This window comes from Ambystoma mexicanum, chromosome 5p (genome assembly GCF_040938575.1).
Source record: "Ambystoma mexicanum isolate Mex_15411 chromosome 5p, UKY_AmexF1_1, whole genome shotgun sequence".
Classification (NCBI taxonomy): domain Eukaryota; kingdom Metazoa; phylum Chordata; class Amphibia; order Caudata; family Ambystomatidae; genus Ambystoma; species Ambystoma mexicanum.
Genome location: NC_090930.1, coordinates 840,117,445 through 840,145,337, shown reverse-complemented (window position 1 = coordinate 840,145,337; position 27,893 = coordinate 840,117,445). Strand labels below are relative to the sequence as shown.

Sequence of the window (27,893 nt, the reverse complement as noted above, 5' to 3'; positions counted from 1 at the left end):
CTCTTCTCTCCTCTACACCCAGCAAGGTAGAAGCTGGATGCGGTGCTGAACACTCCCGCTCCCTCCGGACAATAGCGACGCTTGGAACAAAGAGGAGGGGCGGCTGGGGAAGCTCCCTTTATGAATTTGCGGAGGGAGCGCGCGCCTCCTGGACTGTGATCTCCGAGGAGGCTCGCGGACTGGCCTGGCGCATCCCTGGCAGGGGGGCCGCCGTGATTGGCTGCCGCGTCCAAGGTGCTTGCCAATCGGAACGGACCTGGGTCTCGGCTCTATAAACACCAACTCGGCTACACACGCCGTTCTTCGGTGCTGAAGCGCACGCCAGCTCGATGCGCGCAGGTGGCGTCTTTGCTGCCAGTCCTGTAGAAGACATAGGCTTCGAAGCATTGTTGTGCCCAGGACCAGTGCCTGTCCTGCACGTGGTTCTCGGTACCCGGTCCTTTCGCGAGGCAGCGTTGGAAGGGGCACACAATGGACCGGCGGCATCACTGTAAGTACCGCTCCCACTGTGGCGCTCCGCCCGAGTGAGCAGCGATTGTGTGTAGCTGTGTCCAGAAAGACAATGCGCGCGAGCGGTCCCGATGTGTCCAGAAAGACAATGCGCGCGAGCGGTCCCGATGTGTCCAGAAAGACAATGCGCGCGAGCGGTCCCGATAATGCCGACCATGCATTGTTATTCTTTGCACTGATAGTGGACAGAGCACACCCCTCATGGCCAGTGATCCCCCCACTCTGGGGGACAAGTTTGTCATGTGTTGAGCGTTTGCAGGTGTGCAGGGAGGATGGCGAGATGTGCAGCGCCGGATCTAGGAAGGTATGTCTTGCCATGCCGCGCGGGGTGGAAGGAACATCCCGCATATAGGAACTTCCACATTGGGTGTGTTACGCTTGCTTGGTGTGGGCACTGCCATCCTCTGTGCGGCAAGCATAGTGTAGGAGTGTTCCTGCTGTGTGTGGGTTAGCATTGTTTTAACAGGGTTAAGGGACCGTCGTTTTGGAGTTCATACACTGTGTGTAGATGTGTGTGGTGTAGGAGTAATTTTGTGTAGCCTTTGCCATGCCGTGCGGCGCAGGCGCTCGTTAGCATTGGAGTTGCCATACTGTGTGATGGTTACGCATGCTTTGTATTGGAGTTGCCATACCGTGTGTTGGGTACGCATGCTTTGTATTGGAGTTGTCATACTGTGTGGGGGGTACGCGTGCTTTGTGTTGGAGTTGCCATACTGTGTGATGGGTAAGCATGCTTTGTATTGGAGTTGTCATGCTGTGTGGTACTGTCTGTGGCCAGCATCTTCGTGTAGGAGTTGTCACACTGTGCGGTGTAGGCACCCTTCGCTGAGTTTACATGCGCTACTGTGTTGGCGCTGTCGCAGATGGCAGCTCCGAGGACCGGCACGGGAACACTAGCAGATGGCAGAGAGCTGCTTTTATGCCACTAAATCTGTCCTGAGCCTTCATGTTGTATCTGAGCGCCTGTGCCAATAATGCCCTATACCTAGTTTTTAGTGCCTTAATGTTCATCGCTCCTACCATGGGTCAACAAACAACCCACCGCCCCCATCCACAGCTGTGCGTGCCAAGCTGCAACGGATTATTCCACATTAATGTATGTTTGCTTGCCATTCATCAGAGCAAAATGTGAAGGCGTGGCGGCTTGAGCAGCTCGTCTTCATCCCATGCGAACGATGAGGCAGTCGTGGCCTCGGGTTGTGTTCCCTTTGAGCTGTGATTTAAACATTACATGTCGTTGAAATGAGCTGAAGTGTTCGCTGTTGCGTTGTGCTTTCGGAAGCAGTGGTGTATCGCCCCCAGAATGGCTCGCATGCTACCAAAGAGTTCTGGATTTTGCATGTTAGTGGTACTGCACCTAACTCAGCAAAATTTAATTTAGATAGTGTTCCTCAAAGTGCTTACGCTTTCCTCAGCATTTGCTGGGAAAGTAGTTTCCAATCTTCTCCTCTGGGTTGGCCAAGCAGGAGCACCCCAGTAGAACTCGCACACAGCGGGAGCATCCCAATAGAACCCGCACACAGCAGGATCATCCCAGTGGAACCCGCACACAGCAGGAGCACCCTAGTAGAACTCGCACAGCTGCGCGGGAAGGCAACGAGGCTTCATCAGAGACCCACTACAAAACCACAAAATGCACTCTTCAAGGCCATCCAAGCCGAAATGTTGCCAAACAGGTCTTGCTGTTGGAAACTGTCGGATGTCATTTTCTCTCCCCCCCTCCCTCCTGTGTGTGACACCTCCTCTTTGCTAAATGTCAGGTTAGCTCAAAATAAACAAAATTATGCATTTCCTGCAGATATGCATTCCCTAAAGCAGCCTTGGGGCAAGGCTGGGATGTTTTTCGGGGAATCCCTTCAAATGGGACATGTGGCTCAGAAAGGCCCAGCATCAGTGCAATCGTCCCACTTGATGAAATGCGGCCCATGCATAAACAACATCTGTTTTCAGCATGGATGGGGCATTTCACATAATCTCTGAGTCTCCTGCCCCCCAAACAATGACCGCTTTGGTCTTCAAGATCTGGAGCGCTTCATAAGCAGCAGCCATTCACATATGCTGTGCAGAGTATATTCTGCACTTTCTGTGGGCTGTGTTTGGCTAAAAATGAATGTCCCTTGGCAGTGAATGTTTCTTGTGTCCGTGATGGTGGGGTTCCAGAGGGCGGACAAGGACAATGGGTGTTTGCTGCAGTCTAAGAAAGAGCTTTTATAATGTGCAGTTATAAATGGCTAGAAGCAGGTTACATTTAGAAGTCAAACACTTAACAATTCTTCTAGCCCGAGGTGATTTAAAGCTTTGAATATTGTTCACGTCCTCCCTAATGGATACCAGTGGAACTCCATTTCGAACAAGGAAATTATTAGGCAGAAGTGGTGTTGGAAGGCCAGCTATAAATGTAAATGTGGAAGAGGTTGGTGGGCCAGTTAACGGTATATAGAATCCGCGCTACTACTTCTCGATAACCATTACGTCCAAGCGTCCTGTGAGCAGGCATGAGTGGCTGTCACGGCTCACCCTATGCGCTCGGGTAATGATTGTTAGTGGAAACCCTTGCCCACTCGCTCCAGATTGGGATCCTCTCCCCCAGACCATGTGAAGCTAGCCAATGGCCGATGGGTAATCTCTTGCAGGTTAGAATCCTGCTGCCAAAACCCACATGAAGTTAGCAAAGTTCCATATTGGGAAGACTATTACCTCCTGCCAAACATCTGTCCTCCCTGAGACACAACCCACCTGCAGTAAAGTGATTCTGGAGGCAACAGCTCACCACACAGCCTTTCACCTTCTGTCCTGATTCTAAATCAAGGTTTCAAAATATAAGGCCGCTCAATGGGGCAATTGCCAAGCATGGTGCCCCCCCCCACTCCAAAGTACATTTTTACCAAACACAGGTATGAGTAGACCAGAAGAGATGAAAGGCAATAACTGCCTGTGTTTGGGTGAAAATTCTCTACTGTGTCCCCTTTGACAATTGAAAACTTGAGGGTTCATTACTTTGGATAATTTGAATAAACCAAACCAAAGTTGATATGCTGGCTTTTGTGAATGATCTAGCCCCCCTTCCTGCCCGTTTATCGAGTGGCAGAATGCTCCCTGAAATTATTTTCCATTGAAATTGCAAGATTAGGCATCACTCATTTCATCCAGAGCAAATGATTTAATTCCCAAGAGTGACTTGTTATGTTGCTTGGCTTTTATATCGTGCCAGTCGCCAAAAAAAATGGTTTTACAGCACTGAGGATGGGCCTAAGTGTGGTGCATAATGCCCGGCTGGGGGTTTCCCAAAAATACTTAAGAAAACCTATTGTTGGATTTACTTCTTGTAATGAACTAGACACATTGTGGTCCTTGTGTTCAACTGGACTCACCACCTCAATTGTGATTTCTGTAACTGGTTTTTTTAAAAGCTTTAAACATTGATGTTAATTGGATTAGGGATCTCTAATTTATTTCATGGGATTTTTTTAATGGAATTATTTATATTGTGTAGTTATATTGTTTTTATGTGGTATTTGTAATTAAAGATTTGTCAAAGGTTGAACACGATCAACTATATAACAAGGGAGGGAGTAGGGGTGGAGGAGGGACAGCAGGGAGCATAGTTTAGAAAAGACCAAGAGAGATTTGTAGCGTCCAGGGGAGGATGAGAGGGAGGAATGGAGTTTGAGATAGTTTCAATGCATGTGGCATCAGTGAAGAGAGATCAGGGCAAGCAGGTGATCAGCCAAAAGGACCCCCTCATAATGTGAATGGAAGCGTGTGTGTAGACCAAGAGCGCACTTTCCAGTGCCTTTAAGAAGTGATGAAATTAGTCCAGGAAGGGTTGCCTGATGGGTGGGCTCGAGTTGCGTTCTTCAGTGTGCCCTTGAAGCATAGAGGCTTTATTGTCTATTAGGTGTTACCTCAACCTGCCAGTCCCCAGAGGCAACGAATCTAGGATTGCCCAGCCAGATGGCAGACGTGGCCGAGTCCAGAGTGAACTGTGTGAAAGGTGAATGCGGTGGCCACACACGGGCAAGCGGAATAGGGAAGGTAGACCGTCACCCAGAGGCCCATGCAAGCAAGGGCAAGGGGAATAGGGAAGGTAGACCCTCACCCAGAGGCCCATGCATGCACGAGGAATAGGCAATGTAGACCGTCGCCCAGAGGCCCATGCATGCACGGGCAAGAGGCATAGGGAAGGTAGACCCTCACCCAGAGGCCCATGCAAGCAAGGGCAAGTGGAATAGGGAAGGTAGACCGTCACCCAGAGGCCCATGCAAGCATGGGCAAGGGGAATAGGGAAGGTAGACCGTCACCCAGAGGCCCATGCATGCATGGGCAAGAGGAATAGGGAAGGTAGACCGTCACCCAGAGGCCCATGCATGCATGGGCAAGAGGAATAGGGAAGGTAGACCGTCACCCAGAGGCCCATGCATGCATGGGCAAGAGGAATAGGGAAGGTAGACCCTCACCCAGAGGCCCATGAAAGCAAGGGCAAGAAGAATAGGGAAGGTAGACCCTCACCCAGAGGCCCATGCAAGCAAGGGCAAGAAGAATAGGGAAGGTAGACCCTCACCCAGAGGTCCATGCAAGCAAGGGGAATAGGGAAGGTAGACCGTCACCCAGAGGCCCATGCAGGCAAGGGGAATAGGGAAGGTAGACCGTCACCCAGAGGCCCATGCAGGCACGGGCAAGAGGAATAGGCAATGTAGACCGTCGCCCAGAGGCCCATGCATGCACGGGCAAGAGGAATAGGGAAGGTAGACCCTCACCCAGAGGCCCATGCAAGCAAGGGCAAGAGGAATAGGGAAGGTAGACCCTCACCCAGAGGCCCATGCAAGCAAGGGCAAGAGGAATAGGGAAGGTAGACCCTCACCCAGGGGCCCATGCAAGCAAGGGCAAGAGGAATAGGGAAGGTAGACCCTCACCCAGAGGCCAATGCATGCATGGGCAAGAGGAATAGGGAAGGTAGACCCTCACCCAGAGGCCGATGCAAGCAAGGGCAAGAGGAATAGGGAAGGTAGACCCTCACCCAGAGGCCCATGCAAGCAAGGGCAAGAAGAATAGGGAAGGTAGACCCTCACCCAGAGGCCCATGCAAGCAAGGGCAAGGGGAATAGGGAAGGTAGACCCTCGCCCAGAGGCCCATGAATGCACGGGCAAGAGGAATAGGGAATGTAGACGATGGCCCAGAGGCCCATGCATGCACGGGCAAGAGGAATAGGGAATGTAGACCGTTGCCCAGAGGCCCACGCATGCATGGGAAAGAGAAATGGGGAATGTAGACCATCTCCCAGAGGCCCACGCATGTATGGACAAGAGGAATAGGGAATGTAGACCGTCGCCCAGAGGCCCATGTATGCACAGGCAAGAGGAATAGGGAATGTAGACCGTCACCCAGAGGCCCATGCATGCACGGGCAAGAGGAATAGGGAATGTACACTGTTGCGGGGAATAGGGAAGGTAGACTGTCACCCAGAGGCCCATGCATGCACGGGCAAGAGGAATAGGGAATGTAGACCATCGCCCAGAGGCCCATGCATGCACGGGCAAGAGGAATAGGGAATGTAGACCGTCTCCCAGAGGCCCATGCATGCATGGGCAAGAGGAATAGGGAAGGTAGACCCTCACCCAGAGGCCCATGCAAGCAAGGGGAATAGGGAATGTAGACCGTCTCCCAGAGGCCCATGCATGCACGGGCAAGAGGCATAGGGAAGGTAGACCCTCACCCAGAGGCCCATGCAAGCAAAGGGAATAGGGAAGGTAGACCGTCTTCCAGAGGCCCATGCAGGCCCAGGCACGAGGAATAGGGAAGATGGACCGTCACCCAGAGGCCCATGCAGGCCCAGGCACGAGGAATAGGGAAGGTGGACCGTCACCCAGAGGCCCATGTAGGCATGGGCAAGAGGAATAGGGAAGGTGGACCGTCACCCAGAAGCCCATGCAGGCCCAGGCACGAGGAATAGGGAAGATGGACCGTCACCCAGAGGCCCATGCAGGCCCAGGCACGAGGAATAGGGAAGGTGGACCGTCACCCAGAGGCCGATGTAGGCACAGGCACGAGGAATAGGGAAGGTGGACCGTCACCCAGAGGCCCATGTAGGCATGGGCAAGAGGAATAGGGAAGGTAGACCCTCACCCAGAGGCCCATGCAAGCAAAGGGAATAGGGAAGGTAGACCGTCTTCCAGAGGCCCATGCAGGCACGGGCAAGAGGAATAGGGAAGGTGGACTGTCACCCAGAGGCCCATGTGGGCACGGGCAAGAGGAATAGGGAAGGTGGACCATCACCCAGAAGCCCATGCAGGCCCAGGCACGAGGAATAGGGAAGATGGACCGTCACCCAGAGGCCCATGCAGGCCCAGGCACGAGGAATAGGGAAGGTGGACCGTCACCCAGAGGCCCATGTAGGCATGGGCAAGAGGAATAGGGAAGGTGGACCGTCACCCAGAAGCCCATGTAGGCATGGGCAAGAGGAATAGGGAAGGTGGACCATCACCCAGAAGCCCATGCAGGCCCAGGCACGAGGAATAGGGAAGATGGACCGTCACCCAGAGGCCCATGCAGGCCCAGGCACGAGGAATAGGGAAGATGGACCGTCACCCAGAGGCCCATGCAGGCCCAGGCACGAGGAATAGGGAAGATGGACCGTCACCCAGAGGCCCATGCAGGCCCAGGCACGAGGAATAGGGAAGGTGGACCGTCACCCAGAGGCCGATGTAGGCACAGGCACGAGGAATAGGGAAGGTGGACCGTCACCCAGAGGCCCATGTAGGCATGGGCAAGAGGAATAGGGAAGGTGGACCATCACCCAGAAGCCCATGCAGGCCCAGGCACGAGGAATAGGGAAGATGGACCGTCACCCAGAGGCCCATGCAGGCCCAGGCACGAGGAATAGGGAAGATGGACCGTCACCCAGAGGCCCATGCAGGCCCAGGCACGAGGAATAGGGAAGATGGACCGTCACCCAGAGGCCCATGCAGGCCCAGGCACGAGGAATAGGGAAGGTGGACCGTCACCCAGAGGCCGATGTAGGCACAGGCACGAGGAATAGGGAAGGTGGACCGTCACCCAGAGGCCCATGTAGGCATGGGCAAGAGGAATAGGGAAGGTGGACCGTCACCCAGAAGCCCATGTAGGCACAGGCAAGAGGAATAGGGAAGGTGGACCGTCACCCAGAGGCCGATGTAGGCACAGGCACGAGGAATAGGGAAGGTGGACCGTCACCCAGAGGCCGATGTAGGCACAGGCACGAGGAATAGGGAAGGTGGACCGTCACCCAGAAATGCGACATTTAAATAAGAAATACTAGTACACACACAAAAACGTAAGTAGCTGGACTAGGGTGTTTTTTTCTGTCTTATTTTCATACTTCTCTCCTCATCCGGCAAATGAATGTCACTTTTGAGCCATCATATTGTAACCGCCCTGAGGCAGATGGTAATAAATAAGTCTCTCCCAAAAAGATAAATTCCAGTGAAGTTATTTTTTTGAATCTATCTGTTCTTAAATGGAAAAGTTTTGCATGAAAGCCGTTTCTTCTAAATTGTGAACTCAAACGATTTGGAAAGAAGTAACTTCGGCCTTCAGGATATATCAAAAGTTAGTCTAGTCTGTAGGGCCATACAGAACTCTTTCATAGCTCGCCGATGACATGCAAAGAAGGCGTGTGGAGACCAACGATGGCTTTGCAGCAGTGCACTGACCAATAGAAACGGAAAAGTGAGAAGACCTCTTGTTTTTTATATCTCAATTATCTGTCCTCTAAGGAGAACATATCCCCGTGCTATGCCAAATGGCAATGCTTCCTTAAGATGACAGGCAAAGGTCAATCTTGAGACATTATAGTTACAGTAGGTTGTTAAGACAGACTGATGATGCAGCTGTGTCCTAAAGCTTGCAATCTTTCTGCTTGTATAGAACATTTGAGTTTTTCTGCTCCTTGGGGTACATTTTGAAAGGTTTGACATACTGAAAGTGTACATTTCTCCTTTGGTAGCATACAGGAAATGCCTATCTGTAGAAGGTTTGTTGATCTAAAGGACATGCATTTGTCATACTGGCATTTACATTCCAGTGATGTTAGAACTGATGCAATTTGTGATGTCAACATTGTGCTCTAGTTTCCCGTGACGTCATCAGTGATGACATATGGGATGGTATGAGTGTGCTCATCCACTGCGTAGCGGGTCGGCTCTGCGTTAAGGTGGCATGTCTTCCAACACCTGCTGAATTTCAGTGATATTTGTTGCATTAAACTGGCACCGTAGCATGATTTCCACTAAAGTGTTTTCTCACTGAATTTCAAGGGTTTCCTTAGGCTGCCCTCCCTCCCCCGCCCGCCCCCCCCCCCCTATAACGGGACAAGGAAGAGGAGGGTAGGCAGTAATGTGGGGCCTTCCCATGAATTTCTTTTGGAAGGTACATAGAGTGTTTTCCAGTGAAAGGAGAGCATATTGTTTCAATCATGGATACGATTGTTTCTATGTACAATAGATACAATGTTTCAGATGAAATGGGGCATGACAATCTCTACTTTGCATGTAATCATTCATGTACAAGTCTGTGCATTTGATTTGAACGGCCTTGTATATTGAGACACAGCCTCACGAGTTACGTGCCTTGGAACACTTCGGAAGTGCACGCCGTCACCACTGTACTTCGATCTATTCTTTGCAATACACAGCTGCCTGCCACTTCGCCCTCTGACCGCCACTTATTTTTAATTTTAAAAATAACATGCGTTGTCTGCAATATTTCCTTTTTTATTCCTTTCAGAAGCACACTCTAGCAAAACCCAAAGATGGCACTTACGTTTTGCTTTTGAAAAAACACTGCCTTAACTTCAAGCAGTGCATTGTGGGAGATCTATTTGTGTGTGGCGGGCACCCCTTAGTCCATCAAATAAAAATAAAACAAATGGACGGCTTCATGCAAAACTAATAAAAAAATACGTGCAACACTTTGTGCCCAGCTCGTTTCTTATTTGGTGCAAATCTATCCAGTGGTTTTTGCTCTGCACCCGTTCAAAGGAAGCACCTTTTTCTCTGTGGGAGAATGAATGTGCACAGTCCTAAATCAGTTTGTTTTCTACACTTAATAGATTTTGAATCGTTGGATGAATTGGCACCAAAATATCCCAGTTTAGAGGGGCCTGTGCCAGGCAATTGCTTAGGAAATTTGCAGCCAGATCTAACCAGCGAGTGAAAATTATCAAGCAATGGGAATGTTCACAATAGGCAATGGTTCATAGGTTTAACCTTAACTCTAGAGTTGTGACTGCGGACCATAATACTTATTTTGCAGTAAGAAGGTGAAGTACACCTATAAAGGACTTGTTCATGGGCCGATTCTCCCAACATTCTGGTTAGTGTGGCAGAGGAACGAGAAGGTGTAGCTGGTGGCCTGCGAACAGTGCGTGTAACTGGGTTTTCTTAAGCGCTTTCTATAATCTGCCATGTTTTTTGTGATCTAATAGGAGTTTGTGTCAGCAAGAGTGTGCCTTGTACCCAGAACTATCCTACTCTGCTGATGGAATTTCAGGGGCTGTGGTGGGGTGGGGGGAGGGGCGGCAGTTTTGAATCATTATGTACATACTCCGGATAATCCGCCGAGTTTGGACTGTATTAAACTGTATTTGGTGACTGATAAATGTGTCCATAGTTTTTGAGATGGTTGACATGTTTGCAGTAGGCCTGTGACAGCAGTTCCTTGGATATCTAGGTTGGGTCCCTTAAGTAAGAAACTCAACCAGAGCTTCCTGTGTTATGAAAGCTACTCGAGTAGAATTATCTAAGCCTTTGGAGCCAGTGTGGCCAGAGACATGGTTATATTTCCAAAGCCTTCTAATCCGGCTAACCTCTGCATTTTGTGGCAGTTGCAGGTGGGTTGTTGCGGCCTTGGGCAGTCTTGGGAAGAATTATTAAATTCTCTTAAACTTTTGTAGTAGTAAGTCATGGAATTTATCTCACCACCCTTTTCCCCTAAAAGACCTATGTCTTCCACCACTGATGTTGCTGCCACCTCCACTCATCATCAAAGTATATTTTCTGCTCTGTATTTGTCTCAGGCCAATGCACTGCATCAACCGGCATAACCACAAGGTCATTGCCAACTTTCCAATGCTTGTTAATTCCCTTGTTATGAGCCGGACTTGAGGACTGACCTGACTCTATTTTGTTACTCTGTAAATTTATCTTTTACTGTTAAAGAGACAGCCTTCTAAATAAATGCAAATATGAAAAAATGAAAAAAGACAGCAATAGTTTGTCATTTTTCTGGATTACTGGTTGGGATATACAGTAGATTTCACAATTTCATGCACTGAGAAGAAAAGGACACAACCACAACGGGGCCCTTCCTGGACACAGCCACAAAGCGGCCCTTCCTGGACACAGCCACGGTGCGGCCCTTCCGGGACACAGCCACGGTGCGGCCCTTCCGGGATACAGCCACGGTGTGGCCCTTCTGGATACAGCCATGGTGTGGCCCTTCTGGATACAGCCACAGTGCGGCCCTTCCTGGATACAGCCATGGCGCGGCCCTTCCTGGACGCAGCCACGGGCCGGCCCTTCCTGGACGCAGCCATGGGGCTGGCCTTCCTGGACACAGCCATGGCGCGCCCCTTCCTGCAGTATCCTCTGCCTGGGCTTATATTTAGCACCTACTATGGCGGCAGCAGTTGTTATAATTTCATTATATGAAATGTTTCCACCTTTCCCCTGTCGTCAGGCTGGGAATCCTCAGTAAAAGAAAAGCAGTTTCACTTTCAATTACAAACTGTTTTTCTCTCATAAGCCAATCACTGTCCTCTGGGTCAAACTGCCCCCATCCAATGACAGTCCTCTCCCTAAGCCCCTCCTCTGGCAGCCATCTTCAGATCTTCTCTGCCGGTCCAAATGCATGAATTGAAATAGTCCAGATATATATAAAAAATAAAAGGTGCCAGTGGCGGACGGTACATTTTTTAACTGGGGGGGCGTAAATATTTCTCCCCGATATGGCACAGCGAGCGAGCGTAGCGAGGGAGCCCGAACCAATGAATGAGGGCTGTGGGGGTGGAGGGGGTTCTCCCACCAAAATAATGGGTTGAAAATGGTTAGAGCACACTTTTTAGAAAAATTGGGTAAACAGCCAAAGTTTGCAATTGTTTTTGTAGGGTAACTCATGAAAAAAATCCAATAAATTAAAGTCACCAACAGTGCACAGGATCATTTCTGCAACACATTTTCACGATGCCTTTTTGCGCAATATGTGCCATTATAAAACATTTTCACACTGGCTGTGCCCATACATTTCCATGCAGACTGCACCATTATACCCTATTATTCCCATATAAGAACATACTGTTTGCTTTGTGCATAATGCCAGTAATAGTATAAGAAAACCTGTCCATGTTTGTTCTGCCAATATATGGCAGTATCCCCTCATAAGAACATACTGCCGTTAGATTTACCATTAAAAATGCCCTGCCACAGTATGAAAACATGTGCAAACTGGCTGTACTAAAATGCTTGATCAAAGATGCTAAATACAAAATGTCATACCTCAATAAGAAATGGCTAGTCTGGTTGCATAAAACAGCCAGCCTTGCTTTGTAATGACATGTATCATACTTGCTTTACCAAAGATCCTCAATACAAATGTCATACTGCGTTTTGAATGGAAAAGTGTCTTAGATAAGCCATCGGTTCACAGCCTCTGTAAAACCATAATCTCTCCCTGTGATGGCATGTTTTGGAGTAGATCGAGCAGAATACTTGACCTCACCTCGCTGTACAGAGGACGATGGCATCTATTTAAAATACATGTGGTGTCTATTCAATTACATCTTCCATACTTGTATAAAAAAGAGAATTTTAACTACGAAAATGAAGGCTGCTTCATACTGTCTGTGGAGAGGTAAGTCAACAAACCAGTGGCAATGTTTCCCTTCAATTGAAAAGACCGTCCTCCTGAGAGGCCACATAAATAATTTGCAGTAATTTTGAAAAGAGGGATTTATTATTTCAGTGTAACAGGGGCATGAGGGCTAGAACTTCACTGAAGTTCTAGCCCTCATGCCCCTGTTACAGCAGTGGCTGTTAAGTCTAGCAACTGCCACCAATCACACTCATGTGACCACTTACTGCACAAGAGGTGATGTGGGTGGCCTGGCCTGAGCCTTCCTTGGCACTGTTGAAAATAGTGCCTGTGGGTCGCCCTAGGGCTACGGCTGCTTGACGATGCAGATATTCATAATTCCGTTTTAAAAGGTGTAAAGCGGAACGAATATCAGCAGCTATGGCACACCGTAGGCCCAGGCTGCTTAAAGTTGCTGATATTCATTCTGCTTTAGCTGTAACGCAGAACGAATATCAGCAACTTTAAGCAGACGTGACACCGGCACTTCATCAGTATTCCACACTAACTCGATTTTCAGATCAAGGAGAGGCCAAGTGACCAATGAAATTTGGCCTTCCCTTGATCTGAAAATAATCGAGTTCGTCGGCACTAGCCTGCACCCGCCTGCACAAGGCCAGGCGGGTAGGCCCTGCATCAACACTCCGCTGGGCTGTTTTCCCAAGGGCGAGAAATTGAATACTGCAGTGTGAGCGAGTCGAGCTATCCCAGCCCTAGCAGCTTTTAAGACGCACTGGCTTGTCTAGAAATGTCCCCATTGTCCCGTATTGCTGTCCACTTCTCAAAGTTTCTGCAATCTTGGGCTTCTATACTAGAAGCACCCTGTTTATCCCTCAGTGACTCCATCCCAAACCCTACCAGACTTTAGTTTCAGACGCCCTATCTGGTCAAGAAATCCCATTTTGTTACCACTGTAATAAAGCCTCTGGAATTGAAGGACTGTCTTACTGTACACAGTCTGATTAAACAGTCCTCACAGAAACACACGTCCCCACTCCCGGCAGCTAATCCTTAACAGTTTACTCACGCTAATGCTTCAGAGCAGACAGTCGGACGCCCCGTACAGTTAAAGATCAGAGGCCTTGATAACCCCAGCCGGTGATTTATAACGCACTATAGGCTCGAGCAGAGCCCCTTAATGAGCGCAGCAGCCAGTGTCGAGCCATTTAGTAAATACCCAGAACCAGCTGCGTGGCCGGCCAGAGACGCCGACGATTATCATACTCACAATTTATGTGAGGCCGCATGCTTTGCCTGCACTCCGCACAAGTTTTCCTCAGTGAAGGAGACCAATTTGCCTGTGTCCTGAACCTAACTACTAGGCCCTGAATTCCCCAGGGCAGCTGGCTGCCGGAATGATTTAAAGGCTTACTGTGTGGCGTTCTGGTCGAGACTGAGTAGATGGCAAGGTAGGCCCGTGCTCCGTGCACGTGGGCGTTGGCCTCTGCTGGGCAGCTCTTCCACGCAACAGGACACCAGCACAAAGGCCCTGAATTCCCCAGGGCAGCCGGCTGCCGGAATGATTTAAAGGTCTACTGTTGCGGTCTGGTCTGGACTGAGTAGATGCCAAGGTAGGCCCGTGCTCCGTGCACGTGGGCCTTGGCCTCTGCTGGGCAGCTCTTCCACTCAACAGGACACCAGCCCGATTCAAGACTAAGTGAAGGAGGCACGCAGCGTGCGCCCATCGCCCCTCCCACACTCAATGTCATTGGCTGGCAAACAGCCAATAACATTCTGTTGCTGTGCATCAACTGACACTGGTGCGCTGTTTGCGCATATAATGATGCTGGCGGGGCCACCGCTCTAGCGCCCCGCCGGCCTCCTAATTGTGATGGGGTTACGTAGAGTGCGTGGAACTGCAAGCTCCACGCACTCTACACAGAAAAAAGTTGTGTAAAATGGGACGCGCCCCTGTGGCAGCCGGCCCATGAAGATGTAAAAAGAGTGGCAGGCGGCAGATATTTATATATTTCTTATTTGCAGTACGAATTTGTGCTGCACGTCCATTTCACAAATTATGCAGAACAGATTTCAGAAGAACTTCTGAATCTGTTCTGCACAACTTCAGCTTGGCACACACTGTTTGTACACTCCCACTCTCCTGGCCCTGAGTGGGGGGGCGGCGCCCCCCCGCCCTATGAAAGCGGCCGCCACTGAAAGGTGCTCAATAATGAACTCCCCCGTTTCACTGCGGCCAATCCCATCTTATTACATATTTAAGACACAACCAGTTAGGATGTCCCAGAGATAAACCCTAGGGGACAGGGATCTTCAGGGTTGGTTTAGTCGGGGAGCACCCACGCAGAAGCTTTCACCCACATTTCTCCATCTCCTCCTGACCGCAGGGGAGGCGGGTGGGGTGTAGCAGAAGTGACTGGGGGAAAGCAGTGCAAGCCAAGGGAAAGCACCCTATGATCTGCCGTTGCTAATATCTCAGTCGCCTGCCACATTTCCGACATCAGACCCTCACTTTTCCCAGGAGCTTTAACAGCGCTGAAAATCGTACTTTGTTCCCCTTCCCTGAATCCCAAATACCACTGCTCCCCAGACACTTCCCTCACTGGTTTGCATATGCCAGCAGTCACCATGGGGAACTGGTCAGGTCACGGAAAAGTGTCCGTGGTTTGTCCCACCCCGAGGAGCTAAGAGCCGTGGATGAAAAACTGCAGGCTCCAGACCTGATAGGACTTCCAAGCACTGCATGAAGAAGCAGCATGATAGGAGATGGCACACCCTAACAAGTGCACCCCACCGTCTCCCGGACACGCCCCTCAGCGCATGCAGTCGCAATCCACCCTCACAGGAAACTGACAACAGGAAGGAGATCAGGTGGGGAGGAGTGCAAACCACACCCCCCTGGCAGCCTTTCCCATTCAGCTAGTACTTTACATACACGGTACCATGCATACAAACACCAGATGCTTGTCTATTGGGCCGCCCGAGCTGTGCAACAAATGTACCTTCGATCACGCATACCATGCTACACAGTCCTACCATTTGGCAGATGTTAGAAATGTAGATACTTTGGTAGGCCAGTAGTCTGCATGCACTTGCATTCATAGGACCCAGTGTTGCATTCCCTAAAGCCCAGTACACTTAATTACCGCTGTGCTGCCGGTGCCCAGCTCACACCCCTGTCATTCCTAGCACACAATGCCATTCCCACAGTGCACACACTCGTCCCCAGAATGCACCCTATCACTCCCACGCAGTTGTAGTGTTTTGTTGGACGCTTTACCTTACCTTCTGTGTGTTCATTTTTGGTGCGTCTTTTTTCACAGATGCGTTTGTGCCCTGGTATTTTGCATGAACTGATTTGCACTCGGTTCTTCTCCCAGTGGTATCTATCCCTCTGCCACTCCAGACCCAGTCAGATGACTGCCTTGGTCTTTAGTCCGCTCTCAGACCTCATCGTGGGATGGCACTGAGGAAGCTGGCTTTGAGCTCATAGATGACCGGTTTCAAGCAAGGAAAAAGCAAAGGAGGTACTGACGATCAATATTGGGGATCACTGGATCACGTGGATAAAGTAGGCCATTCCTTGAATAGTTGTTATTGGAAGTGATGGATCAGGCTCCCTTGACCATGTGCCTTTTAGCATATTCACTGACACTAAGGATTACCAACTCTGCAAGTTACTGGTACCAGTGGTCGCTCGGTGGGTGTCATTGACAATGGGGGTCACGGATTGGACTGCTGGAACCCTCCGATGTGGATTTGCCGCTGGACGTCATTGGTGCAGGGCAATGTGCTCTGGAACAACACCAACACTGGCAAAAAGTGGTCTTTGGAGAGCCTTAGCACTAGGGTGGCACACTCTGCATGCCAATTAAGCTAGGGCAAGCCACTGGCACTGACACATGGGGGCTCCCGCAATGACACTAGCACCAGAGGCCTCCCGCAGATGAGGCTGCCTTGTTTACACCCAGTATCAGTGCTTTCACGCAGTGGCCAACATTTCCAAAGCCTCTGCGTGATCGCATTGTCAGTGTGATCTCAGTATCTGTGACATGCAGGGAGGCCTCATGCCATCGTCATGCAGATCTGCTTATAATTGGGTACTCCCGGATTTTTTGATATCGGAGGGGGGGGGTGACACTATCAAATGGGGGACTGATATGTCGAGAGGAGAGAGATAGGTGAACTACCCCTTCTTTTTGTCCCTAAGGTGCAATAGGTCAGAACAAAGACAATCTGAGAAATTCACAAATGTTTGACCACCACTCTTTTATAGAAAAAATATCATCATTTATTTTACTGCATCTTATGCAACATTAAAAACTTTCAAGACAATCTATACATATACACCTAATCACATATATTACTCAACCTGTGCACTCGCACTTGCACTCTACTGGTGTCTGTGCACCATAGTATTGGCAACAGGTGCCACAGGAGAAAGAAGGAAGAGATCCAACCACAAATATACAAAACGAAAAAGGGAATACAGTCTGAAATACTGTTCATCTGGGTTGTTACTCTGCTTATTCAAGGTGGACTAAGCCTCCACTGCAAAAAAGTACACCTTAGCGAAAATATTCTACCCTTTGTGATGTTTAAAGTAGATTCAAAGGAAACACAAACTGGTAACAGTTTCCACAATTCTAGTCGACGTATGTTTCGGCCAACAGTCCTCCTACAGTTCACCCTCACAGTGCTGTGTGGTCTGGTTGGTTAAGGCCGTCTTCAGGACAACAAAATCATTTCATATGTAATATATACTTCCCCAGTTTCACAGTTGATTGCAAAAGAATCTGTATTAGACTAGGATTGCTTAGGGACATGAAGAAAAATTGGGCGCCGTCTGGCTGCTCATTCGGTATTGGTTTAGACTGAAGTCATCATTTTTTCATGCCTTTGAAAGGCGTGAGGGTGAGGGTGAACTGTAGGAGGACTGTTGGCCGAAACATATGTCGACTAGAATTGTGGAAACTGTTACCAGTTTGTGTTTCCTTTGAATCTACTTTAGACATCTTCATGCAGATACAGACGCACGGTTGGCAATCCTGATATATTCACAGCAATGCCAAGACTAATGCACAGGGGGCAGAATAAGATGTGGCACTGCAGATAGGCTGGCAACCGCTTATTAGCTGTATGTTTGACAAGCACAGTAAGTACGTGGGCAAGGACCCTGGTACCCCAATACATGTCTAATTTACCTGTGCCCATATTCCTTAACACAAGATATTAATAAAGAAATGAGTTTGGGTGTGGTAGCCTCAAGCACCTTAGACGACTTCACAGTTATAAACAGTGAGCTTGGAGAATAGGGATTTAAATGCCCTGTTAGCCACTATTGAAACAATATGTATGGAGGTCATCCTACTTTATAGATATAATTATATAATTGCACTTTGCCAATGTCTTGGAAGTGTCCCCATGTTTAGGAGAGAGTTCACAATACGCCCTTTTATGATTCTGTCTTGCTGCTGAACACTTGCCATTGACCCCAACACAAGACGACACAGAACATCTACATTCGTGTTCTGGTTTATTTCCGATCTATTGTTTGTTTATGCATGTCTACCAGTTGTTAGTGGAATGTTGCGGTCTTGGGAATGTTCCACCGTGTACACGATCGTCACTGGAGCCCCGAAGAGTCCTTTGGACAGCCTGGTAGTCAGTCTTCATTTGCCTGTTTCACGGGAAGGGCTACAGTTGAATAGTTGAGACATGTATTTGTACATGTTTTCACGGTAACTCTCGCTGCTAAATGAACAGCAGCATTTTACTACTACAACTCCGAAATGCTCCAAGAAACCCAAAATATGAAAAGTAAGCACTACTCCTGGGTGGAGGTTTTTATCCAAGTGTTTTGGTGGCAGAGCCCTCCGCGAGCGGCTCGATCACAGCACTTTGTTCGGTCGGGTGCCGTCTTATTCTGTTCTTTTACTAATTTGACTTTCTTCCCCGATTAGTGCAACGGGGAGTCATAGACCGGATGGATCCAGAAAACTGCCTGGAAAGGTCTACCACCATATTTCTAGGTTTTTAAACGGCATCAAGTGATTCCTCATGGATGATATGATATGATAGGTTATTTATGACGCGCGAACCCGGGGATTGAACTCGTGTTGCTCCGTGTCGTCTTGCTTCCAAGACGAGCATGTTGCCCCTGAGCTATCCTCCCGAGACAGATATCCTCCCGAGACTCGTTCATTGCTCATGCTATCAGTTACTCAAAAAAGAGCTCCAGCTTGGATACCTTTCCATGAAAGACAGACAAAACAAGTCTGAACTGTGACACAGGGGTGCATGAAGATGTTTCCCTGCCCCTGCTCTTCATCTCCATGATCAATCTGTCATACAGCTAAAGGATGTTTCCAGTTTCCTGTCATATGGGGGATACTTCGGTTGTCATACTAGAGGAGTTTCCTCAGTACTTTGGCAGGGATCGCAGAGCCTTCAAATAACAAGCTCCTGTCAGTCTCTGCACTGTCCTCCCACACATTGTATGGGAAAGATAGCAATGTAATTAGTTGCAAAGGGGATCAACTTGTATCCCTTTTCTTCATTCTGAAAAAACCTGGATCTCCCTCTTTGGTGGGTTTATGAGTCCATCTCTGTGATTGTATTTTAAAGTCCATTCCTGGGTATATTAAACACTTGCTTCCTTCAAGGGGTTGTTAGTCTGGTTTGGCTTCTTCTATGCGTCACTTGTTTGATGCTTTATCAGTAGACCATAGACCAACATTCATAAAATTTCCAACAAATCAGCCGATAATACTCTGACAAAGAAAGTATTTTTCTAGTGGAATGTTCACTCCCCGCCCTCCCACCCCTCCCCCACTTACAAAGTCAAGCTGATTCATTTGTGTCTTCTTTCACTGGGGATGCGCTTCCTGTCACCGCATTTTAATTGCAGGGGTAGGGAACATGTGGCTCTCCAGATGTTCTGCCCTACAACTCCCATTAGCTCGAGCCAGTCTAGTCCATTGTGAAGAGTCATGGGAGTTGGGTGGCAAAAGCCCTGGTAGCCGCAGGTTGCCTATCCCTGGGTTGTGGCTACGGGCAGCCATCGGCACAAATAATAAAAGATCCCTTTCTTCCCTTGAACCGAGTGAACAACCGGTAGAGAGACGAATAGAGCAGACTTTTTATTTTGTCAACTTCTGCGTGGAAACCTCTGACCTTCCACCGAGAAGAACACTACAATTGCCTACATGCGTAGTGAATTATAGATCGGGTAAATTGCATATCTGGAGCAAATTCTCTTCACGGCCTTTGCTGTTAAAGTCCCCTCAGAAAACAAGAGCAAACATTATGCATGAATGCGCAGGGAGGGCATGCACCAGTGAGCATGTAAAGGCTCTTGGGTTTCCAAGGCTGCAAGCTGAGCAGCGCTGACAAGAACAGGCATGTTCCCTTCCCTTTCCTTCCTTTCAGAAGTAACGTTCCTATTTTAGGGAAATTGGTTGGTTGACCCCCGTGGTTAAACATGTTGCCTGGCAATAGATATTCTCAAAAAGCAACATACGATTTTAAAATGTTCATTATACTCCAAACTCTGCTTCTATTGCTGCTAAAATAGCTCGGTGGGTACACCTGTGTGCCAACTGCGGTCCCATCTGCATTTTGGCAAGAGCCACCTACCTGACTTTGAGGCTGATGAAATGGATATCCATGATTACATCACCTGTGGCCCAAAATAAAATCACCCCAGGGATGACCTCTGAGGGGGTCAAAACCCATACCTAGGTCCCTCAGTTGAACATCTGAGTGGGGGCAGCCAGTGGACCACCATGGATTACAGGGGCTAAGCAGCAGCCAGGACTACTGCTTAACCTTCTCTTTGTTTGCTTCAACCACAGCAGACTGTGGTCTATGTCATGCTCCTCAACTTTTTGATGAAAGGCCCTTAACAGGTCGGTGTGATGTCCAAGCTGCGATCACACACTACCTCAAGCAGAGCAAATGTAGGAGGTAATCGCTCAAGAGCCTGCCTGTTTTTTTTTTCCCCTAAAAACAAGATATTCCAACTGCTCTATAGAAATAGACTGTTGCAAAGCTCTAAATCTAAAAAAAAAACAGTTGCTGTGACGTGATGTGTGTTTAGTGTTTTTGTTGTTCAGGGAATGCAACTATTCGTTTTATACAGACCAATAAGAGAGATTGCTGTTTGGGTTATTAATAGCCAAAGGCAAAGTTGTCGCACGTACATAATAACGCAGTGGTCTTCAAACTGTGGGACTGGCACCCGTAGCAGGGTGTGCGGGAAGGGTGGGCACTAGGACCTTCCAAAGGTTAGGGCGGTGACTGCTTTTAAAAGGAAACATAAGCAGATGTAGCATTTGGGAGTGGAGGGGGGCAAACAAATCACATTTTTAATCAAGGCGAGCTCGGAATAGAACGGTTTTGAAACCACAGTAATAAAGAAATCTCAAGATGGCCGATGTGAGAAGCCCTGAGAGATCTGGCTTTTAGACTCCCATAATTCTTTTTTTATAGAGGCAAAATACAGGATTACAAAATGATATAATCTACAAAAACGGAACTTGCCAAACATCCATCCTTTACTCAATACAGCTAAGGGTGCACAGGAAAACGAGAAGCGTGCACATGTTCAAGTTGTGTAACCAGTAAACCTGAGCTGTCAGGCAGGGTTCCCTGTTTGACCAATCTATGTGATCCTGGGTAAATCACTCTACTTAAATGGTCCTTATTTTCTTTTGCTACCAACATTGGTATCGCCAAATGGGATTTAATCAGACCTGGTTTAATTGACTACGGTCTTTGCACCCGCCATGTATAATATTTATTAGGTCTATACTGCATGTGACATGCTGTATGGTCATTTAGCTTGATCATTGCTTACGGCACCTTCCTTTGGAGAAAGGTACCCTCCAAAAGGAAAGTGAAATAAATTAAGTACTACAATGTTTGATTTTCAAGGGGTGTTGCTTTGTCCTTTATAGTGTACGGAGTCCGCCAGCCTGATTTTACTCTTACCGCCCTCTGTCAGTCTTGGGGCACGGGCCATGGGGGCTCCATCTGGTACACCGTTTGTGAGTGGGGTGGTTGAGAAGATCCTTTTAGGCAAGTGGGATGGTTGCCTAATCCAGAGGTTTGATGTCTTCTACACGTTGCTTTAGTTTTTCTTCCCGCTCTCCCATCAACCAGGACGTGGGTGTCGCCTACTGCTAGACTGGGGAGAGAATAAGTAAGTCTAACCAGAATATGTATATAACTAGAGGTACTCTGATGATCAGTAGGTGCATTTAGTGTTTTGTTTTGGTTCGACCATAGATTGGAAACTAATCTTGCACTGACATCTGTCGCATCCCAAACTTAAAGGGCAAAGTGGCAGTCACTTTCATCTGGAAGCTTCACAAACCATCATGTAGTCTTCAGGTAAGGCAGTTGAGATCCTGCAGGGAGCGTACTGTGTTTCTCATGGGTGAGCATCCACAGGCATTTATAGTTCTTTTGCCTGCATCTTGTCCATATAGGTGATCCTATTTTAGAAGAGGGTCAGGTACCAGAATAGGGCTGGTAGATAAGAGACAAAGGATGCAAGAACGACAATTAGAGGTATGCACCAGTGTTGTCTAATTGATTCGGTGTGAAATTATGTATAAAGATTTAGTCAATATAAGCACTAAAGTAAAGACAAAGTAGATAGGTCTAACGTTAAGATATATATAAGGTATGTGTTTTTATTGTAGACACCCATGAATACAAGACCGTAGTAGGAGTGGTGTACCCTTTTCATTCCATTCCTTTCCTGATGAAGGCCGGAGTAGCATTAAGCCCGACTAAATGGCTAACGAATACCGGCTGAAGCACGTGCCGACTGATATGTGAAGAAATAGACACACTTTGTTATTAGTTTTAGGTGCACTAAAGTATTATGTGTATGCTGTTAGTGTGTATACCCGGTACATAGAAGGTGCCGTGTAATAGATGTGATGTTTCTTTTTCGGTGTGATAGTGAATGAATGTGTATGATTAGTGTGGTATTCATTTGAGTGAAGTGAGGGGTCTTTGTTATCATTTTTTGGAATTTGTGTAATGAATTGTTTTATATTTGTGAAGAAATTGAATAACTATGATCTTTTCTGAAGTTTGAAGTATATGTCTTGAATTAGATTATGGTCACTTCTGTCTGTTAGTATAGGTCTTGATCTTTGTGTTTATGGAAATGTTATGATAGCCTGGTCGATCAAGACCAGACCAGGTACCCTAGTGTAGTGTATACTACACACCAATGTCCTAGAGTTAACGACAGTGTTCTGGGCCCTGAAATCCTTCAGACAGCAGCTGCAGAACAAGTTCATTTGCATTGTCAGATAATACCACCACCATGTTCTATATCCACAAACAGGGTGAGACCTACTCTCTGATTCTGTCTGCAGAGGCGCAAGCGCTGTGGCAATGGGCGCTCACTCGCATGTTTCTGATTTCCCTTCATATGCCAGAGATCCACAATACAATTGCGGATTCCTTCAGCAGGTAGCTCAGGTCATAGCACAAATGGGATCTTCACCCAAGCTAAGTTTTCCACCTCTTTTACAAGTGGGCACAGCCAAAGAGCAACCATTTCCCTACAGCTACCAACAGGAAGTGCAACAAGTTTGTGAAACAGTTTCACCCAACAAGGGAACCTGTGGGACATGTTCTCATTCCAATGGGAAGGACTGTTCCTTTACATTTTCCTGCCGATCCCGCTCCTACCTCCAGTTCTCAGTAGACTCAGAACCGCTGTATGATGATCCCGGTGGCCCTAGCCTGGGCGAGGGAAAATCTGGTGCTCAGACCGGCTTCACCTGTCAGTGGCTTCATTCATCAGATTGGCCCTGATTCCAGACCTGCTCTTTGGAGACGGCAGGTCAGTGAGACACCACGACCCAGCCTCCCTCAACTTGACGGCCTTGCTCCTGCAACCCTCATTTGGGTGCATTCCACTACCTCCAGAGTGCAAGAGGATTCTAGCAAGGGCAAGAGTAACATCTATGTTGTCCTGCTTCAAAAGCAAGTGTCAATGCTTTACCATATGGTGTGCAACTCAACAACTGGATCCGTGGCACGTTCAGGCAGCACAAGTCTCACCATACATCCTGTCATTTGCAAAAGCTGTGCTAGCACTCTTCTGTCAAGGTGCATTTAGCAGCCATTCCATTATATACGCATGCCTCGGGTATGCCTTCCCTCTGGTCACAAAGGTTGGTTAAATAATTCCTCAAGGGACTGTTTCGCACTTTTACACCCGTTCGAGCTCCAGCTTGGGAACTCCATGTGGTCCTCTTGAAGCTAATGGGCACTCCTTTCGAGCCTCTATGTAGAGATTCCTTGAAGTTTCTATACTGGAAAACCACATTCTTCATTGCCATTATGGGTAGGCGAACTGCAAGCCCAGTCCTGCAAACCTCCCTACTTGAACATATAGCACAAAAGAGGACAGGCTTAGAGATGAAATATCATAAGACTCCTCAACGGTTATTCCACTATCCCCTAATTGAAGACATCCTTATGTTCCCACGGTCAGACAAACAAGAATGTCTTCAATTCCTTCTTGAACGATGCAAGAGAGCAGTGACTCCTCAAGCTTGAAGGAAGATTGTTCCAAAGGGAGGGGGCCCTCACCTCAAATGCTCCCTTTTCCGCCTTCGTTGTTTTACATCTTGGCTGTATAATTTGATTAGAGAAATCAGATCTCAAAGATCGTACATTACTCTTGGAAATTATATACTGTTGTAAATACTCAGGCATTACTTGAGACCGACATTTGAAAACTATAACCAGTACTCTAAAATGAATCCTGGCTTCAATAGGTAGCCAGTGTAATGAGCGTCTGGCCACCGTTACATGGCTATACCTTGGAAGTCTAAGACTTTGGAACTCCCTCCCCAGAGAAATTCATAAAACGTCTAACAACCTGGCTCTTCATTTAAGAACGGGACGAAAACGAATGAGCAACACCCACACCCCCTGGAATGAACAGACAAAGGGAAAGACAGGGGACTAGGCCAGACCACAGCAAAGTGCAGGGAAGTAGAGAGGCCTCTGAATGGGAGGGAGACCCATGTGCACCGGTTCCCATAGAGGGTCCTACCAGAAACAAAGAAGATGGGACCGACCGAATTGACCCACAGACAGAGGGCATTAGTATTAAAAGGGAAGGAGTGGCTACCGAACAAATAAACCAAGGGGCCCAGAGTGCTCAAGGGCTCAGGGAAGAGGTGCACCCTCCTCAAGGGTCCAGTGGAGGCCATGGTTGCTGCACACCAGGATGTGCCAGGGGGGTGAGGTGATGTAGACATCCATTAGTCTCAACACGTGGGGTGGAGAAGGTATCACCACCAAATAGCCCTGTTAACGACCCACACCTCTACACAGAAAATGGGAATTGTAGCACACCACAATGTATGACACTGGCAGGGATATGTGCGACAGGCGGCCAAAACTGAGGGGGTATGATAAAGTATCACCACTAACCAACCCTACTAAAAATCTCATCCCTTTGCATACACCTCACAAACTCTAAACGAAACACAACCATACCTCTACACCACAACAAACAGCATGCACTTCACTACACCACAACAACAAACTAAACCACACATAGCCTCGCACAACAGCACATGAAGGATACCGACTGAAAATTCACACCTACGCTCAGCGAACGGTGTAAACCGAACTAAAGCTGCCAACAGAATATCACAGCTCTCATGCTCTTTATCCGGCTCAGTCCTACTAACTTACCCCCCACACCTTACCCTCTAGCTTTACAGATCTGCCAGAGCGCCAGGAGACCACATAGGTGGTGATAGTGTGCAGTATAAAAATCCTTTAACATAACGTAAACCTGATAAAAGTAGTGTTATATTTTGTTTTTATAAAGAACTGGGGCAGAAGAAGGTGGTGGGTAGACAGCATAATAAATGTTTCTTTTTAACTGCATAATTGATTGAACAACATTATGTGTAGCAATTGGATAGCTCAGCATGTTAAAAGCTCAACATGTGCCAACTCGCACTTTACAAATTAATATAATAACTGATTGAATCAGCCCTTCATCCTTCCGAGGTTAATAAATTAAGTACTATTAAATTGAGCAGTAATAACACCTATTTTTACAGTGCTTCGCTCAGGGGCAAGCTTCTCGTCTTGGAAACAAAGGCAGAGCAGCATGGGTTTGAAGCCCTGTCCCACACTTAGAGGCTCGAATCAAGCATGACGCGCAATATAAAAAAAATAAAAATTACAGCACTTAGCCGCAGGAGGAGTCCGACAAGAAGTCCATACATAAAACTATCTTATAATGCCATTTATTGTAACTGATTATGTAAAAATGAAGGCCTCAGTAACATCACAAAGTGAAGTCTTTTCGAACAGAATGATAGGCCTCAGAAACCTAAAATAATCAAGCTAACTCTAAACAAGAAACTCTGAGTCATCCAATCTGCCTATCCTTTATTTAGAAACTCTAATCTCAAGCGGCACCTTTGTTACTATTGCACTTTAGAGAAAGCCAAAACTTAATAGGGTAATTTCCAAAAATAAAGCGTGTTCTAAGAACCTGCTTTATTTTCATTTCCACACTGCCTCTGCAATTCTTGGCCAGAGGCTATAGAGGCAGTGCCAGAGGTCGCAGGGGAATCACCAGGGGTCGCAGCTACAACACCATGCAGCCTGCAGATGACATCCATGACTGGGCTCGGAGAACGTGGACCCAGAGTTGATGGACATGTTCGTCTGCCCTACCTGCCTCTTTGCGATGAAAGTGGATCTGCTTTTCCAGTCGGAGGGGCGGGTTCTTCACCTGAACCTCTGCAGCCTGATCGTTCATGCTTGGCTGCTAAGCGACTGATCTATCTGATGACGTCTTGGATGCACTCTTCTCAGTTGCTAAATGCGCCACTAAGTTTATTTATGCCTGCAGGTGGTGTAAATGTTCAGCATGGTACTAGGAGAGGCATCTGGACCCTTTTTTATTCTGTCCCATATCCTCTGCTTTGGATTTGTTGCTGACTTTGGCCTGGATGGGCCACATACCAGCACTGTGAAGGGGTAACTGTCTGTTATCTCTGTCTTTAAGGGGATCAAAGTAAAATGCTATTTCTGCACAATTGCCACCGTTTTGCAATTTTTATGGAGATTATGCACTTAGTTTCCACCACGTCAGTTTGTGGTTCCAGTGTGGGATTTGAATTTGGAACTGACATTTCTTATGGGCACTCCATAGAGGCCCCTGAATTGACGATTTCTGTCATTGCTCAGCCTTAATGTGATTTTCCTGGTTTCCATCACTTACGCAAGGTGGGGGAGTGGGCTCCAGGGGTTGCCTGTTAAACCTCCCTATTTGTTTTTCTCTAAAGAGGAGGTGACATTGATTCGTCCAACGGTGGTGTCTGATTTTCATCTCTCTCAAAAGATCCATCTTCCAGTGTTTGTTCCTCTGCCTACAACGTCTCTCAGGCGAGGGATGTCGGGAATGATGACCAGCATTTTGTGGGTTATGCTGGTGCCGTGCTGGCAGGGCTGTGACCAAACAAACCCAGTCATAGTGGATCAATCATTCTGTACATCTTGGAATTCTATTATCTTGCAGGGAAAGATATTCCTTGGGGTCTCAGTTCATTCTACCATAGGTCTGGCTAGCATTTCGGCCCTACAGAGAGGGGGAGGGGAGTTCCTGGCTTGTACATTAGCCAAGTGACTGCATGAGCTTCTCTTCACACTTGACAAGCATTACTGCTCGGATTGGCTTTCGGGAAAGGACACCCACTTTGACATGGAGGGTCCCCAAGAGCTTTCCGATTTTGGTGGTGTCCTCTTGCTCTACACCCTCCTCCATCTCTATGTACTACTATGGAAGTCTATCATAGATGAGGAATCTGTGGGAGGAAGAAATCCATTACAAGAACAAATGACTTGCATCTTTGTAATATTCTTTCTGATGGATGTTCCTCCCACGAATTCCTCATCCCCCTTCCAACCTACCCCACTTGGTTCATAGCTAGTACAGCGTTGGTCCTGCAGTCCCTCAGCATCAGAGTACTAGGGGAAAAAGGGTGAAACTAAAGTCATGAGTGTGGCACCCGATTATATACTGGCCCCAACATCCTGTCTGGTGTGGAGCGCGTAGGGACGTCGGATGGAGCCGCGCTGTCCCCCTGGTGGCGGAAACGTTTCTAAAGATCAGTTGCATTAGGGATAGATTATCATAGTTGAGGTATTGGTGGGGGGGACATTCGTTCAGATAGAATATTGCGGAAAGTTAAGTAATTAGTTCTTCTCTAAGTGCAGACCTAAACTTCTCACAAACAGAACCTAATCATGACTTCCCATCAGCATTCAAACCACACTGTCGGTGAAGGCTTCTGGCAAACAAAGCCACTTGATTAAGGTCTGGCCTAGCATGATGATTATATAACCAAAAATTCAACAGCTTATAGCTATGAAAATCAATATTAATATCTAGAACATAGCAGAAGATGACAGCAAGACTCTTGCATTGCAAAGCTTTGTCCTGCAGGTGTCTTCTCGTAGCAGGA

The 27,893-nt window shown here is 47.8% G+C and overlaps 1 protein-coding gene across 5 annotated transcripts in view; it reads left to right on the top strand.

Annotated features, from left to right (window-relative positions):
* Window positions 1-27,893, top strand: part of ELMO1 (engulfment and cell motility 1) — a 2,216,232-nt gene that overhangs the window by 1,792,540 nt on the left and 395,799 nt on the right. The window contains exon 1 of one of the 5 annotated variants that reach the window (XM_069613268.1): window positions 159-490. The exons of the other annotated variants lie outside the window; for them this stretch is intronic. The gene's annotated coding sequence lies outside the window, so the exon portion shown is untranslated. Of the gene's footprint in view, window positions 1-158; window positions 491-27,893 lie in introns of those variants that run through there. 5 annotated transcript variants of the gene reach the window in all.